Genomic DNA, 17,157 nt, shown 5'->3' on the forward strand with positions numbered 1-17,157 from the left:
TTTGTTATGTTCCCTTGAACAATTACTTAATCTCCTCAGTTTCCTAAATGGAAAAAGGAGTAAGTACTAACCTCATAGGGTCGTTGTGAGGATTAAATGACTTAATCTATGGAAAGTGCCTAAACCAGTAAGCACGAAGCAAGGGACACTAACTGCAGTTACTCCACCTCTCCACTGAAATAGTTAATGGATATACCCAAACGCAATTTTGGATTTCCCCACCCTGCACCCCACTCCACCCTCCAGTGTCTTAGTGTCTTGTCACTCGCATGTGGGACCCGTAATAACTCCAACAGGGATGACACAAGGTTCAAGAGGCCGAAGGAGAGACCTGGAGGCAGCCAATGAGACCTAGGGTTTTACCAGTGGGAAAGCTACGTACAGCGATGGCCCAGCAACAACAGTCAAGCTAGGCAGGAAAACTGCAACTGCTTAAGGGTGCAGTTCACATAGCATCCTCACTTAGCATCCTCCCCCTAACAACCTCCACCTGGCAACCTTCATTTAACCCAAAACAAAGGCCTCCATCCTCTACACGGCCATGTTCTACAGGACAGGCTGGGAGTGCAGGTGTTCCTTATAGACAAGGAACGACTCTCCCAGTTGGCCACGTGCAGAACTCCGAACACACATTCAGGTGTGTCTGCCATACAGGGTCATCCTCAGGGTATGTGTAAGTTAAATTATTGCTATCAGATGTGTCTATCAGACAGTCACCATTGTCATAACAACCACAAACTAAAAACCTCAAATAATTAGAAAGGTTCAAGAGCCATCGCTTGTGAAGAGCATCTCAGGGTGGGGGTGAGAGTTAGCCCTGTTCACCCATCATTGCATCCAGCAAGGGTCCTGTGCCTCTTCAGGCTCTAGTGGGATGAGGCATATATGCTACAACTCAGTGAACCCAAACCCCTTGTTCCCCCAGACCCAGGAAATCTAAACCTCCCACCTTGCATAGTCTCCCCTATTTAGGTAGCTCAGTCCTTTGCCAACCAGAGCTTGGATTTTCCTCCTCTAAAAGATTTGTTTTGTTAACCAATCCTCTGGGACAAGGGAAACTTGAGGTTCCATGTTACAAAGACCTGCTTGTCCTCTTCAGAGAAGGCGAGGGAGAAAAACAGTTTGTTCTTCTGGGCTAAGCCTAAGGGAAAATAAGCTGGTGAATTTCTCAGTTTATTTTCAGATATTCTTGCCAAGAAGGAAGGCTCAACTATTAAGGGGTCAGGAGGGAAGCAGGTTTTAGGAGGATTGATTAGGAAGGGTTTTTGGAGGGCTTGGACATTCTTGCCCTGTCGACAAAGGAAGTCGAGAGCGTGTGACCAGGACAGTGAGCTGTGAGCACATTCTCTGTCTGCCAAGACATAGACACCTCCCAAGCCTTCTCTAGGAGGGCAGAGAGGAGTCTCCAAGCCTGTTAGATCCACCAGTTAAATAAATAGGACACAGTTCCTTCACAAGGACCCCTGGCCGGTGAGGTTCAAGTGTCTCTGGCTGGACTGGATGTGGTTACAGCTGAGTTGACTTGTGGCCCATGCCCTGCACACCCCGTATCAGCCTCAGGTGGAACTCTGCAGGTGTCCACTGCAGGAGTTTGTGCTCGGTCCACCCACCCCAGTCTCCCGCTCTGCTTTCTAGCACCTTCTTGTGGCCCTGAACCTCCAAGGGTCACCTGTCCCAACACCTTTGCACAACCTGTTCTTTCAGACTGTGATGCAGCCCTGGAAGTTCCTGAATATACTAACCCACCTTCCTATGTGTATTCAGACATTTATTGGAGACCACCAATGTGGCGGTTGCTGTGCTAAGCATTGGTGGAAAGTCATTTCTGCACACACATTTGATGCCCTCAAGATGCTCACCATCTGGAGCCCTGGCCTTCAACCTTAGCTGCACATTGCAATCACCTGGAATCATCAGGGAGCACTTCTGATACCTGAGTCTCACCCCCTGAGAGTGATTTCATTGGTCTGACATGTGGCCAGGATATGGGGAGTTTAAAAAGCTTCCAGCTGATTCTAGTGGGAAGAGCTGAGAACCACTGATGCAGAGGTCAGATTCGTGAGCAGTTAGGAGGTGAAAGTGCTGAGAGGTGTCCCAGGGGACACTGCAGAGGGTCCTCCCCGAGCCCAGGTGGAGGAAGGAGGTCAGGGAGGCTTCCTAGGTGAGGTGACTGCTGGGCTGTTTAAAAGGATGAGTAGAAGTGTATTAAGTAACCCGGGGTGGGGTTATTGTGGGGGAGAGAGAATGAACTGTAGAAGGAGGAAGGAAAAATGTAGGTAGTTAGGTAGGTAGGTAGGTGGGTGGAAAGTGAATTGGACACTGTGCAATATGCGAGTTCAAAGGTTCTGAGTGGTAAGATAAGGAGCTGGAGAGGTCAGTAGGGGCAAAAGCATGTAGAGCCTTGTATGACTTTAACATGAAGGCAATAGGGAGCTGTCATGCCAAACCCCTATCAACTCCAGTGGGAGTGGCACCATGTTCATGAGATGAAAGAAAAGACCCAGACCTGGGGTTTTATTAGGGGCTTAACATCCAGGGGAGAGAGTCCAGTGGTAGCAGCCTGGACAGGGGAGCGGCAACTGCTTGCAAAAGGCATGCAAGTTTATATAGCATTTTCACTTGGCACCCTTTCCCTAACACTTAAGCCAAAACAAAGGGCCTCGATCCCCTGAACACCCTGTGTTCCACAAGAAGGAATAGGGGCTTAGATGTTCCTCATAGAGAAGGAACGAATCTCTGGGTTGGCCACTCTTGGGTTCCCTAGCTCACAACACACACTCAGGTGCCTCAGCCATAAAGGGTCATTCTCATGGTATGCTTGTTATTGTTCTCAGGTGCATTTACCCTAAGGGAGCCATTGAGGGACTGTAAGGTGCGGTGGTAGAGCGGGATGAGATATGGATTTTGGAGCCATCTCAGACAGCTGTGTAGAGGATGGATTGCCCGGGTAGGAGGGGAGGGAGTGATGGGAATCTGTTAACATTAATAGATCCTCTAGCACTTGTATCCCTCTACAAATACCTCATAATAACTGGATGCCATTTTACCCCGGTGTATGGTAGGCAGTCACAGTCACACCTGACAGCAAGAGCAAGCACCGCCTCAGAATGACCCTTTACGGCAGACTCACCTGCATGTGTGTTCAGAGTTCTTAGCATGGCCAACCTGGAGATCCGTTCCTTATCTATGAGGAACATCTGAGCCCCCGGCCTGTCCAGCAGAACACGGGCTGTGCAGGGGATTGAGGCCCTTTGTTTTGGGTTAAATGAAATTTGCGAGGTGGAGGTGTTAGGGGGAGGGTGCTAAGTGAGGGTGCTATATAAACTGCCTGCTTTTTGCAAGCAGTTGCAGTTTTCCTGCTCAGCCCACCACCACGGACCCTCCCTGTAAGGTTTCCCCTGATGAAACCTCAGATCTTGTTTATGGGCTCTGGGTCTCTTTCTTGGCCTCTGGAGCCTGGTGCCATCCCTGTTGGAGTTAGTAGGGGTCTGCCATGACACCAGGGCATAGCCTGGGCCATATACAGAGGTCAGCCATTTATATGCATCATCCCTATGAGGTTGTCATCATCCCCATTTAATGGATGGACAATCCAAGTTAAAGAACTTGCCTGAGACTCACAGGGCTAGTGAGGTGACTGAGTGGACCCCAACTCAGCAAAGCCAGCACTCCTAAACTTTAAAAGCATTTGTCCCTTCCCACTGCAGACTGCATAGTGTCCTAAGCGCTGCTAGCATCACTCATGGCTCAGCTAGTGTTTGCATTTTGATGAGGGCCTTCTCTTACCTTAAAGCAATGACTTTTCCTAATTGATCCAGATGTCTGATGCCCCAGTGGCACAATCTAAGGATATAAAACCGACTTGCCCCCAGAAAATCATTCTGACTTGCCCAGAAAATTCAAAGCCTTTTAGGCACATGTGTTCATCAGTTCTAAACTCAAAGCAGATCACCAGGACAAGATGGAAGGACTTGAGCCAGGTTACTGCATCTCCTGGTCCTAAATCACAAGGGAGAGCAGCTTATTAGAGATGCAGATGCTCCAGGCCCGTTGAATTAGGAACTCTGGGTGTGGCATCTGGGAATCCACACCGCATAAGCGCCCCCTAATAACAGCCTAGAGCAGACAGCTGCTTCAGCTCCTGTGTCTTCAGGAGTGGGGGGGTCTCCTGAAATAACTGTTCCTTCCCCTTCCTTCTGCAGATCATCTTAAAGGATCCCATGTGCACATGATTTTTGAAGCCCAACATCTCTCTTAACCACCTGCAAATCCGCAGGTCTTGGTACACAGCCTGTCTCCCATGACTGCTCCTGTCCAGCAGATCAAGTGACACGTGCAGGCCCAGGTAGAAGCAATGGGGGAGTGCAAAGCAGATGATCAAGAAGTGAGGGGTGGGGCGAAGGTAGTTTGTAGCTGACAGGTAGGTGAGCCTTTCTCCTTTAGCCAAAATGGACTACAGCTTGAGTCTGGCCTAATTTCCTTACTCAAGTGCTTAAGGGCAAAAATCTGTATCTGCAGGGCTCAAGGTTGCTCTCGGGTGGTAATTGCACGGTGGGATGCCCTAATGAAGGGGTGATCAGCAAAGCCTCTGAGGATTGCTTAGGTTTTAGCAACCTGGTCACAGAAGGATTTGCTTTGAAAACTAGAATAATATAAGTTGCCTGCCTCAGCAGAAACGACTTTTATGTAGCAAAGCTAACAAGGAAAACATTGCCTGCAACCGACCCACCAAATACCCAGCCATATGCCCCTGGTGACTTGCCTTTAAGAAATGAGATGCTTTGATCCCCAGCCAATTTCTGCTGCTCTAAACTTGAATGGAGTTTTGCTGGCCAAGCTCTTCATTCAGGATTGTAATTTAGTACAGTGAGGATGAAACAGTTCCTTAGAACTCACTGAGATACTAAAGTCTCCAGAATAAGGGCAGAGGAGCGGCCTTTGTCCTAGAGATAGGCAATGACCTGCTCAGTCCTGTCCACTTACGTGCAGATCTGCCTAGACATCTCACAGTGCCAACCTGTCGCCTCTCCAACTGGCCACAATCCACAACTTCCTTCTTTCTGGGAAAGGCCCAAGGAGTGGTTAATGGATCTTTTTCATCTTAAACCTGAAAAAGCGAATCAAATGTTCAAAGACCAAAACATGTGTAATTACAAGTTTGATCTAAGGTAAGACTCAAGCAAGAGAAACGACTCCCTAGAATAAGTATTGGGAGAGATTTCCTTGCAGAGCATTAGGGGATGGCAGGTTCCCATGTTTGGGGTGGAATAACGACTTTTTGTTATTGTTTAGGATCTTAAAATATTTTATTAACCTCATAGTGTCAGGCCTCTGTGCCCAAGCCAAGCCATCGCATCCCCTGTGACTTGCACGTATACGCCCAGATGGCCTGAAGTAACTGAAGAATCACAAAAGAAGTGAATATGCCCTTCCCCGCCTTAACTGATGACATTCCACCACAAAAGAAGTGTAAATGGCTGGTCCTTGCCTTAACTGATGATATTCCACCACAAAAGAAGTGAAAATGGCCAGTCCTTGCCTTAAGTGATGACATTACCTTGTGAAAGTCCTTTTCCTGGCTCATCCTGGCTCAAAAGCTCCCCCACTGAGCACCTTGCAACCCCCACTCTGCCCGCCAGAGAACAACTCCCCTTTGACTGTAATTTTCCTTTATCTACCCAAATCCTATAAAACGGCCCCACCCTTATCTCCCTTTGCTGACTCCCTTTTCGGACTCAGCCCGCCTGCACCCAGGTGATTAAAAGCTTTTATTGCTCACACAAAGCCTGTTTGGTGGTCTCTTCACACAGACGTGCATGAAACATAGTGCCTGACCTCTGTCACCAAGTGAATAGTCTGTGTTTTGATTCCCAAGCCTAATTCAAACAGGTAAACTTACTAAAATTACATTTGGTCATCACTACAGTGTTTTCTCTAACCACTTCCCAAATTCACCCTTTTTATTAGTCATACAGTAACCTGTATAATACACAGCTTATGACTTGTCTTTTTGGTCCTATGAGTGGCCATACCTGTCCCCGAGGGAGGAAGATACATAGTTAGGTGGAATGTTTGGTTCAGTGTCCACCTGATTGTTCAGCCTATGGATAGATCGAGGCCTAAGTGTTCAAACCACTTCCTAAATGGTCTAGGGCAGTTCCCATGGCAACACCACCTCATTGACATAACCGGGTTCTCATTTACCAGCCTACAATCCAGGTGAGCTTTCCTGCCACCAGGTGGAGACTGACTCAAATCTATAAACTGGGATAGTCTCTGCATATCCAAGAGGCAGATCATTTGAGAGGGAAAAACCACACAAAGATAGGCTAGTGATTCCCAAACATGACTGCTCAGAGGTACCAAAGGGGCACTTGAAATATACAGATGGCTGCCTGTAGATGACATTAAAATTATTGTCTTGCTGAATGTGATCATTGTATTTGTGATGCAGAGTGATTTGCTTTAGAATATTCAGGCACGAATAAAAAGAGGGTTAGTCCCCATAGAAAATAATGTCGTATGCAAATTAGGTAATTAGAGAGCATTTGCTGTTTCTAAAGATGTGGGCAGGGCTTAGGGAAATCAAAAAGGGGTGAAATAAGCAACACTAGGGAAACCACAATTCTTAGACCTGAAGTGTCAAGGGGCGGGAATGGTTAAGACGCTATGGACAGATGCAGGCTGCCAGGGAAGGCTGGCTGCCTTGAGCTGTGCCCTGGGGTGGAGGGACATAGCCATTGCCAACGCCCAAGGAGGGGGAAGCCAGGGAAATGCATGGCCCAACCTTGCTCTCCTCCTAATTTCCAGTCCCTGCTGGAGACAAAAGGCAAGGGAACCTGGTGAAAACAGTTGTTGAGTTCATCCTTCCTGAGGCTCAGAGCAGGGTAGAGTGGACCTGCTCTGGGGGTGGCGAATGAAGAACAGCCTGCATAGGATAGATCAAACAAATATGACAAAGCCTTGGTGACTATTGAAGCTGGCCAATGTATACTTAACGGGGCCATTGCCTTTCTTAGTATTGAGTCTATTTGTACTTTTTCATCATTAAGTTAAAAGCAATGCAGATTCCCAGGCCTGACTCCAGAACTAGCCAATCTGAATCTTTATGGCATGGAGCCCAAGAATCTCGGTTTTTTTAAAAAAGATCCTCAGGTTTTAGCCTCTCATCTAATCCAAGTTTTTTTTAACAGCAAACTCTGTAAAAAGAAAAATTGAGTCCCTGTAGAAGTGACTTGTTCGAAAATCACAGAGTCAGTGGTAGAGATTGGACAGAATGGAAGAAATCAGTCCCAGAAGAGTTCTTAGTAACAACGTCAGAGGCAGCAAGAATACTATGGCTATTATAGCCACGTTCTGAGTGCTCACTGTAAAGAGTTTAAAACAAGGCCCAGTGCATAAAACTACTCAACAAACCATAGCTGTTATTCCTACAAGTTGTTTTAAGTCTGGACATATTTCTGAGGTCGCTATTTCCTTTTTTCTTCCCTTTCAAACAGATGAAGAAACTGAAATCTAGATAAGCTAAGCCCCTTCCTGGGTGTCACTCTAGTTACTAGGTTTTGGACACAAGCCTGTACAATTCCAAAGCCCAAGCTGTTAATGTGGTTTGTAGGAGAACACACTCTCTTTTGAAGTCTAGACTATGTTGGTAGCACCATCTTCACTTTGCTTCTCCAAGTCCCTCTTTGGGCTTGTGGGTCTGTAGTATTATTGCATCACGCATCACTTTTCCTACACAATTGGTGCAGCAGTGAGACTTTTCTACGTTCCTTGAGGGAAGGGACTGAGCCTTCATAGAGCTAGCCAGCCTCAGCATCCTGCAGTGCCTTGCACCCAGTAAACACCTAAGGGACGTTTTTTTGTTGACTAAATGAAACAAAGTAAAGTCAACCCTTAAACATGCATAGTAGGGCCAGGCACAAAGGCTAATGCCTGTAATCCCAGCACTCTGGGGAGCTGAGGTGGGAGCATTGCTTGAGGCCAGGAGTTTGAAACCAACCTGGGCAGCAGCATAGCAAGATCCCATATCTCCAAAAAATAAAAGTATAATTAAAAAAGAATAGCAATCCACCCATTTGCCATGCTTCCATTTTGTACCTTGGTAATCAAAGCTAATAGATAGTCAAAGTCCTTGTCAGGCCTGGTAAATCATCAAAGTCCTTGTTAGGCCTTGAAACAATTTTGAAATCCTCAACTGAGGATGTCATTCAGCCACAATTTATAAGTTGGAGTGGGCTTGTGAGATAACTTTTATTGTGCTGCCTCTTTGTAGCAGGCTTTTTAAAAGTTGTTACCCTTCATCCAAGAATGTTATTGTTTGTTGAAAATAAGATCACAGATCTTAGATTCAGAAGAACCTAATCCAGGCCCTATGTGTAAATGTTGGCTGAGTGCCTTTGAACAAATTTTCTACCTTCTCTGAGCTTGAAGCCCTTGGCTGTAGATTGGGAATGCCAACATCCATTCATCATGGTTCTTACAAGAATTAAAGGAGAAAGCATTTGCAACAATACCTGATACAATCCGAAGCATCATATAAATATGTTTGTTATCAAAAACAATAATGCCACTGGCCTTATGAGAGCAGATGCTAGTTATTCTCTGTGATATTAACTTCATAAATGTAGTGGTGGCATCCTGGGTAGCCCTAAGTCTTTCTTATTAACCTCTTGTTGATTTGTCATGCATAAAGGTAGGAAAATGTTCTCTGAGCCTATTTATTTTATACTTTCTATGATCCATTGAAATATGAGGTCCATAAGTTTACTGTCTTTTGCATCAAGTAGATTCTCCTTTTATCTGCTAAAACAATCCCCTAGTTAGAGCAAATTCTCCTGCTGTTTCAGAACTTCTTGCTTATATATGGTAACTACAATCCTTTATCTAAAACTCTTGGCCAGGCCGGGCGCAGTGGCTCACACCTGTAATCCCAGCACTTTGGGAGGCCGGGACCGACGGATCACCTGAGGTCAGGAGTTCAAGACCAGGCTGGCCAACATGGTGAAACTTTGTCTCCACTAAAAATACAAAAATGAGGCAGGTGTGGTGGAGGGCACCTGTAGTCCCAGCTTCTCAGGAGGCTGAGGCAGGAGAATCGCTTGAACCCTGGAGGCGGAGGTTGCAGCGAGCCGAGATTTCGCCACTGCACTCTAGCCCGGGCAACAGAGCAAGACTTCATCTCAGAAAACAAACAAACAAACAAACAAAAACACTCGGGCCAGATGTTTTATGAAATTTAGGATTTTTTGAATGTTAGAAAGGCAATACTCTATGTATGCCATTTATTATTTAACACCGATCATTGAACTCATTAATCCTTCTACACAGGAAAACATTAATATTCACATTAAGTGGACTATATAGATTAAGTCACATTATACCAGACAGAGTCGGGATGAATGAGTTTAGTTTAGGCTCAGGTTTGGTCATCAAATGAATCACCAAAAAAAAAAAAAAAAAATTTGTTTTCAGAGCTTTCTGGATTTCAGAATTTCAGATAAGGGAATGTAGGTCTCAGCTTGTGTATTTCACAGGGAGGAGTAGTCCGAGTAGGTGTCTGTCAACAAGGATAAAATTAGCCAGGATCCCAACAGGCAGAAGTTCAAGTGCACAAAAAAGCAACCTCCTCTTTTCAGTAACTATGCATTCCTTCCTCCTCTGCATTCCTGCATGCTGCTGCCAGTGCTGATGTGCTAAAACATAGCTTGCATCATGTCACTCCCTGACTCAACACCCTTCCGTGCACGGCTCGCTAATATTCAGCTCCTTAGCCTGACACACAAGACCTTTAGTGATCTAACCTCTGACTGACTTTAAGTCTCATCTGTTGGTCTTCCTCCAGAAATCACCTGTTATTAGCAGATCCTCAACACTGGACACTTGCAGCGCTTGGCCCAGCTCTGCCTGGCATGTTCTTGTCCTCCCCTTCATCTTGCTGAAATTGCATTCAACTACCAACAGGTGGCTCTGAGGTTAACCCTTTGCTGACACCCACACTTCCCTGCACACAGCTGGGCATATGGTTCTGTGAGCTCTAATCCAGAAGGCAGCTGCTCTCCCCCAAACCAGGCTCCAGGAGCGAGGGGACGCTATACCTCTGTATCACCAGTACCCCGCACCATGCACATTGTAGGTGCTCAAAACACACAGAGATGATCAGACCACCTGCTAAAGGGTATTATCTCCTGCTTAATACCCCTTAGCAGCTTCCACTGCACTTAGAATAAAGCCCCACATCTTAACAAGGCCCCGGTTTATCAGGTCTCTGCCTACCTTGCCCTGTTTTATCTCTCAGTACCTCATCTTCCCATCCGTGGTCCAGCTACATCAGCCTGTTTAGTTTATGAGGAGACCTACGTCCCTCCCCCTTTCACATGGTTAGCCCCTCCTCATCCTATATCTTTCAACATAGGCATCACTCCCTGGGAGAATGGCATTCCTTTGTTTCATGTGATAGAGGGATCCGACTCCCCACACAATATCCTTTCTGCCTTTTGTCCTTTGTTTTAGAATCATGATTTTATTTTAGGGTGACATGAGCCCAGTTAAAGTCTATTATTTCCAGCCTCTCTTGCAGATAGGTGGCCATGTAACAGGGTTCTGAATGAGGACATGTAAGTGGAATTTGATTGGTTAATACTTACAGGAAAGCTCTTTAAAGGGGTATAGCATTCTGTTCTTCAGCCTTCCTGGAACATGAACCTGATACCTGGAGCTCCTGTGGCCATCTAGCACCATGAGATATGCTAAAAATTACGGGCCAGAGGACTGAAGGGGCCTGAGTTCCTGATGACTGTAGAGTGGCTGTACCAGCCATCTCTGAATTTTATTTATAAGAGAGAAAAACTGCTAATATTTAAACCACTGTGATTCTTAAAAATGGAAAAAAATCCTGTAAATCTAATCCTACCATTATGTTATTATCTGAATTTGTAATTAAACATTTATTTGAAGGATTATTTGATTACTGTCTCTCTCCCAGTAGACAGATTGTTAATAGCCTGGAGGATAGGCGCATTATGGATTTTTGCTTACACTGCGACATGGCCAGTGTGTAGTAGGTACTCACCAATGAAACAAATGTCATCTTATTTTATATCAGCTCTGGAAGCTTGCCACCAGGTCCTTCTGTTTAGATCTCCAAGCTTGCATGTATTAGTCTGTTCTCATGCTGCTAATAAAGCCATACCTGAGACTGGGTAATTTCTAAAGGAAAGAGATTTAATTGACTCACAGTTCCACATGGCTGGGGAGGCCTCACAATCATGGTGGAAAGCAAAGGGGAAGCAGGACACGTCTTACATGGCAGCAGGCAAAAGAGTTTGTGTAGGGGAACTCTCATTTATAAAACCATCAGATCTTGTGAAACTTATTCACAACCACGGGAACAGCATGAAGGAACCACCCCGTGATTCAATTATCTTCACCTGGCCCCACCCTTGACATGTGGGGAGTATTAGAATTCAAGGTGAGATTTGGGAGAGGATAGAGCCAAACTATATCATTGCAGTTTGCACTGCATATAGAAATGATGACTCTCAGACACTTGAGGTAAGAAAAAGAATTCCTACAAATAAAGATTCTTCCGTGCATCTCTCTTCTTTCCCTAGTGTCTGCTGTTCAGGAAAGTTCCAGCTGGCACAGTTTCATCTCTCTTTTATCATGCTTCTCTTGTACCATTATTCTCTCGTTCTTTCTGATCTAACGAGTCTGAACTACTTATCCTGTAACGTACCATGCTTTTCCCTTTCTCCTGGTCTGTGCATGTGCTGTTCCTTCCTGGAACTCATTTTACCTCTCTAATGCCTAGTCATCCACAGGTCTCCGTTTGATGGCGCCTCCTCCAGGAAGCCTTTCCAGTCCCTGTAAGCCCAGGCCCTTCCCTACAGTGCTCCCGGGCCTCCCCACTCTCCATTACAGCATTTACAACACTGAATTATGTCCTGTATCCTCTATATTATGAGTTGAATTGTATTCTCCAACAAGATATGTTGAAGTCCTAACCCCCGAACCTGTAAATGTGATCTTACCTGGAAATAGGGTCTTTGTAGATGTAATCAAGTTATGATGAGGTCACTAGGGTGGCCCCTGATCCGATACAAAGTGTGTCCTTTTAAGAAGAGGAAAATCTGGATATAGACAGACACAGAGGGAAAACGCCGTGTAAAGACGGAGGCAGAGATTGGAGTGATGCATCTAGGAATCAAGGCATAGCAAGGACTGCTGGTTCCTACCAGAAACTAGGAAAATGCACAGAGCACATTCTCCTCCAGAGGGAATGAACCTGCCAATGCCGTGATTTTGGACTTGTAGCTATTAGTGTGAGAGAATAAATTTCTGTTGTTTTAAGCCACCCAATTTGTGGTACTGTGTTATGGCAGCCCGAGTAAATGAATGCACCCTATAAGGCTAAAAACTGCAGGGATGGAGATGAGGCTGCTCTTGTCATGGGAAGCCCTGTATCCATCTCCTCTCATTTCTAAGCATCCAATCTTGGCCATGATTATCAGCATCACTGATGGTTTTGCCTGGGTACCATGTAGGCCTTTGACCTATTATTGCCATCTCTAGGTGACCTCATGAGAGACACTTTTCCACTGGGGCCTCTGTGTGTCTTTGTCCTCCCAGCTGTTCCTCCCACCCACTCCAGCACAAAACCTAAGCCTCTGACTGCGTCTCCCCACTCCTCTTGGTAAGATCCATACTGTTGAAACAGTGACTGCTAAACCACCAGGACAATTCCTTTTTCTTCTAGAATCCTCCTTGACTCTTCCAGAAACTTAAACATTGGCTGACTATTCCTGCCAAAGCCCCATAAAACCATCAGCATGTGCTCCTGGCACCTCTTCGGAGCCTTCTCGAGAGTACACAGTATTGTGGTTTGAATTGTGTCTCCCAAAAAGCTATGTTCAAGTCCCAACCCTGGTACCTGTGAACATGATATAATTTGGAATTAGGGTCTTTGCAGATGCAATCAACATATGATGAATTTATAATGAATTAGGGTGAGTCCTTAATCCAACATGATTGGAGTCTTCATGAGAGGAGCAGAGGAACCGAGACAGACACACAGATGAGGAGGTGGCCATGTGAAAACACGGATGCCCAGGAGGAAGAGAAACACGTGATCACAGAGGCAGCTATGGGAGTCATGCAGCTACGAACCAAGAAACACCACCAATTATAGCAACCAGAAGCTAGGAAGAGAGGAAGTGGCCCTGCTGACCCCTTGATTTTAGACTCCTAGTCTCCAGCCCTGAGAGAGAATACATTTCTGTTCCTTTAGGCCACTCAATTTGTGAGACTTTGTTATGGCAGTCCTATGAGACTGAATATACAAATAGACCATGGCCAGACAATATATAAAGCCGACCTCTGATCCACAACCTGAAGCAACCAGCCCAGGAAGCCAATCTACTGCCTACAGCAACTAGTCCAGAAAGTTAGACTCCTGTCTGTAGTAACCAGCCCAGGATGCCACACAACAACCGCTGTAGCAATCAGCCCTAAGTGGCCAGGATATCATCAGTAACTGACAGCTTCCCCAACTTGTGTCCCCATGTTCAACTTAGGCCCAATCAGGGGAAGCCAAAGATGCACTCTAGCCCATCACATAGGATTGCCCCACTTCTCGTTAGCCCACCTCCCATGCCAACAACCTGAATCAGGGCTGAAATCTTCTCCTTCTTCCCTTTACAAAGCTTTCTGGCTCCTCTGCCTGCTTTTGCGTCTCTGTCAAACACACATGATGGTGGCTGACTCCCTTCCTGTAGCAAGCTCGGGTTGGTCTCATTTGGGTGGAAGGCAACTAATGAGAACTGGGAAATGAATACACCCGCATTTTTAAATAAAGTCTTAGGCTAACAGTGTCCAGGTTCCTTCTCATCCACATCTTTCTCTGACATCATTTTAGGCAGTTTTAGAGAGGTGAGCTTATTTTGAACATATTTTCTGACTCATTAAAATAACTCATTCACCATAATCTCCCCAGTCTCTGGCTGAATGCCAAGCAGATAGTAAGTGCTCAATTAATACCTTGTTTAATGGAATTGATGGTTCTCTTTTACCTGCCTGGGTAGAGATCACCTGGCCAGAGCATCATACTTCACAGGGGAAAGCTGTTGTACAGAACAGGCACGGCCTCATGCTTATTTAATACCCTAATAAAGGAGCTTTCCCACTAGATAATGTGATCCGGAGTGGACAGTTAATCACAGCTGGTCAATATTTATGAGGCCAGAAACCCAGCTGTGCCGTATGAGTTATGTACAAGCCAATTCTGGAGCCCATAAGCCTGCCTGTGAGACCCACCTGTTCCTAGGAACTGGAGCTAGTGAGACCGCCAAGGCGTGAAGTAGAGACCCTGTCCTCATCCCAGCAATTCAAATGACAACTCAGACGCCCCCCTGCTGTCTTCCTGGAGCAATAGGCATTTCTTTTGAATAAAAAGGTAAGCTTTGGCTTTTCTTCACTGCAAGCTTCAACATTCCCTTTACCAACCTCCTCCAGGTAATCACAGCAGGCACCAGGTACCCTAAGGCACTGGTTTTTCAACCTGGCTGTGCATTAGAAGCACCTGGGGGTGCTTGTTGATACTGCAAGTACTAGAGTCTCACCTAGCCCTGCAAGTGGGGCTGGGTACTGGGGCTTTTAAACATGCTCCCTGGGTGCCTGAGATTTGGGGTACCTGAAACCAATTTACAGATTCACTCTGAGAACTACTGCTTCTAAGGCCCGTGGATTTGAAAGCAAAATGCCGCACATGTGGGCATTCAGACTAATTGTGGAGATTCTTCAGATCTTGAAATAAGACATATCTGGTCTATGTGAGAAGCAGCATGGAATCATAAAAAAGCTCAGGCTTTGGGGTCTGAGAGATGCCCTGCCTGGCTCTGCATCTTCCCAGCTGTGTGGCTTTAGTTGTGCTGAACCCCTATTAACCTCAGCGGATTCAAGAGGCTGAAGACAGAGCCAGCAAAGGAGACATGAGATTTTATTTGGGGCTTCCATACAGGGGAGAGTCCAGCAGCAGCCGGCTGGGCAGGAGAACCGCAACCCCTTGCACACAACATGCAGTTTATGCAGTATTTTCACTTAACACCCTTCCCCTAACGACCTCCACTTGGCAGCCTTCATTTGACCCCAAACTCAGGGCCTGTATCCCCGGTACGGCCTGTGTGCCACAGGACAGGCCAGGGGCTCCGATGTTTATAGATCAGGAATGATATCTGGGCTGGTCACCCCCGGATTCCCTAGTTCGGAACACACATTCAGGAGCATCTGCCATACAGGGTCAGTCTAAGGGTGTGATCAAGCTATTGCTATTAGGTGTGTTTACCCCACAGCACATTATTTGCACTCTCTGAACCTGTGTCTTTACCATAAAAGTGGATAATAAAGGTTATTGGGAGGATTCATGAGTTTAGCACAAGGAAGAGGGAAAATATAGCAAGCACCTACCTGTTCCCAGCAATGTACCAGACAATGGAGATAAAGTGGTACATAAGAAACAGCCCTTGCCCTCTTAGAGCTTGTAGTCTAGTCTAAGGGACAGACACGAAATAATTAAAACAAACAGGTCATTGCATGTGTGATAAACTCAGCGAAAGAAAAGCATAGCATATTACCGGAGCGTGAAACTGATGACCGTGAGCTCCTCTGAGGGTCGGTGATAGGACATCCAATTAGAGAGCTGCAGATGAGGAGGAGTACCAGGCCGTGGAAGGGGTTGGAGGCTAGAAGGGGCTTTCCAGGCAGAGGGAGCAGAGTTTTCAAAAGTCCTGTGGCAGGATTGAGCGGTCAGGAAGATAAAAGGTATTCTAGAAAACCCTTTGCAAATAAAGTTTAAAGCTTCCCCAATTTAAACAGAAATGGAGCCCTGCCTAAATGAAAAAGGCTACTAAGTAGAACTTGCTTATTGTGGCAGACAAGCTGTGGGGTTCTGACCAGTTGTCTGCATCTGTCTCTGAGAATTCTTTTCCTTCAGCCACGGGGGAAGGAAGGCCCCTTCAGCCTAATGGGACCTGCGTAAGCCCACCCCTCTGCTGCAGCTGTTCGGCCAGGAGTGAGCTTTGGTTGGCTTCTTGCCGCTTAAATATTTCTCTCTCTCTCTCTGAATCAAGAAACAGAGATGAGAGAGTTGGCCGTTTAGTTACTTTAATGGCACAACTTTAGAATGTCTAGACTTCTGCTTCAGAGAGATGCCTGGCTCCTACCTTCTGATAAGGCTGGCAGGTTAGCATTTCCTTAAATTCCGCTCAAGTAGCCAGTGTGAGTAGGTTATCATTCTTTATAACTAAACAACCTCTAGATCCTTCCACCTCCACCTCCACCTGGGGTTCTACAAGGCCCCATGGACTAGGAAAGCCCGGCATTCATCAGGTTAAATCCCCCCAAATTTGTATCTCTTCTGGTCCTGGTCATTTCTGTTGCTGACCCCCTGGAAGAATGAGTTCCTGTGAATGGCTTCACAGTCGTGGCTCTCAGGTAATTCCCATCAGATGGTGGCCGGCAGGTGCGACAAGTCGCTGTGGAGCCGCACACTGGGATTGCTGAAGCTCTACTCACAGTGTCCCGACCTAGCAGAACATTCCCTAGCAAAGAACAGGGCCTGACATAACTCCCTTCCACACCTCGGCTGATATTCCTCTAAAATGGCAAAGCAAGGTTGTACATCCACAGGTCCCTGCCGTCCACGGACCCCCTACCCAACACAGTGAGACTCTTCTGAGGCCCAGGAAGTGGTTGGGAAACCCTGGAGGTGGGTAGGATGGGATTTAATATTTACTGAACAGTTACTCTACAACAGGCATAGTACTGGGTATTTTTTTTTTCAGTTGACTCTCACTGTCACCTGTGAAGTAAATATCTTTTCCTATTTTACAGTGAGAAAACTGAAGCTCTGAGTTTAAAAACATGTTCATTTGCAATTATGTAGCTCAAATTACAATCCACCTATGTTCTGTGCCTTTCAATAGCCATGTGACTCACCCTTTTAATCAAAGCTTCAGGAAAGTAAGGTAAGGACCCTGGAAATATTGCAAAGACAGACAAAGGCGCTGCATGATAGCAGACCTCCAGAGCCATGATGACAATAAGAAGGGGGATGTTTTCACCCCACATCCCTAGAGGAACTTAAGGGCAGCCTTCTTCTGT

The sequence above is a fragment of the Gorilla gorilla genome, chromosome 2 (assembly GCF_029281585.2).
Source record: "Gorilla gorilla gorilla isolate KB3781 chromosome 2, NHGRI_mGorGor1-v2.1_pri, whole genome shotgun sequence".
Taxonomy (NCBI): Eukaryota; Metazoa; Chordata; class Mammalia; order Primates; family Hominidae; genus Gorilla; species Gorilla gorilla.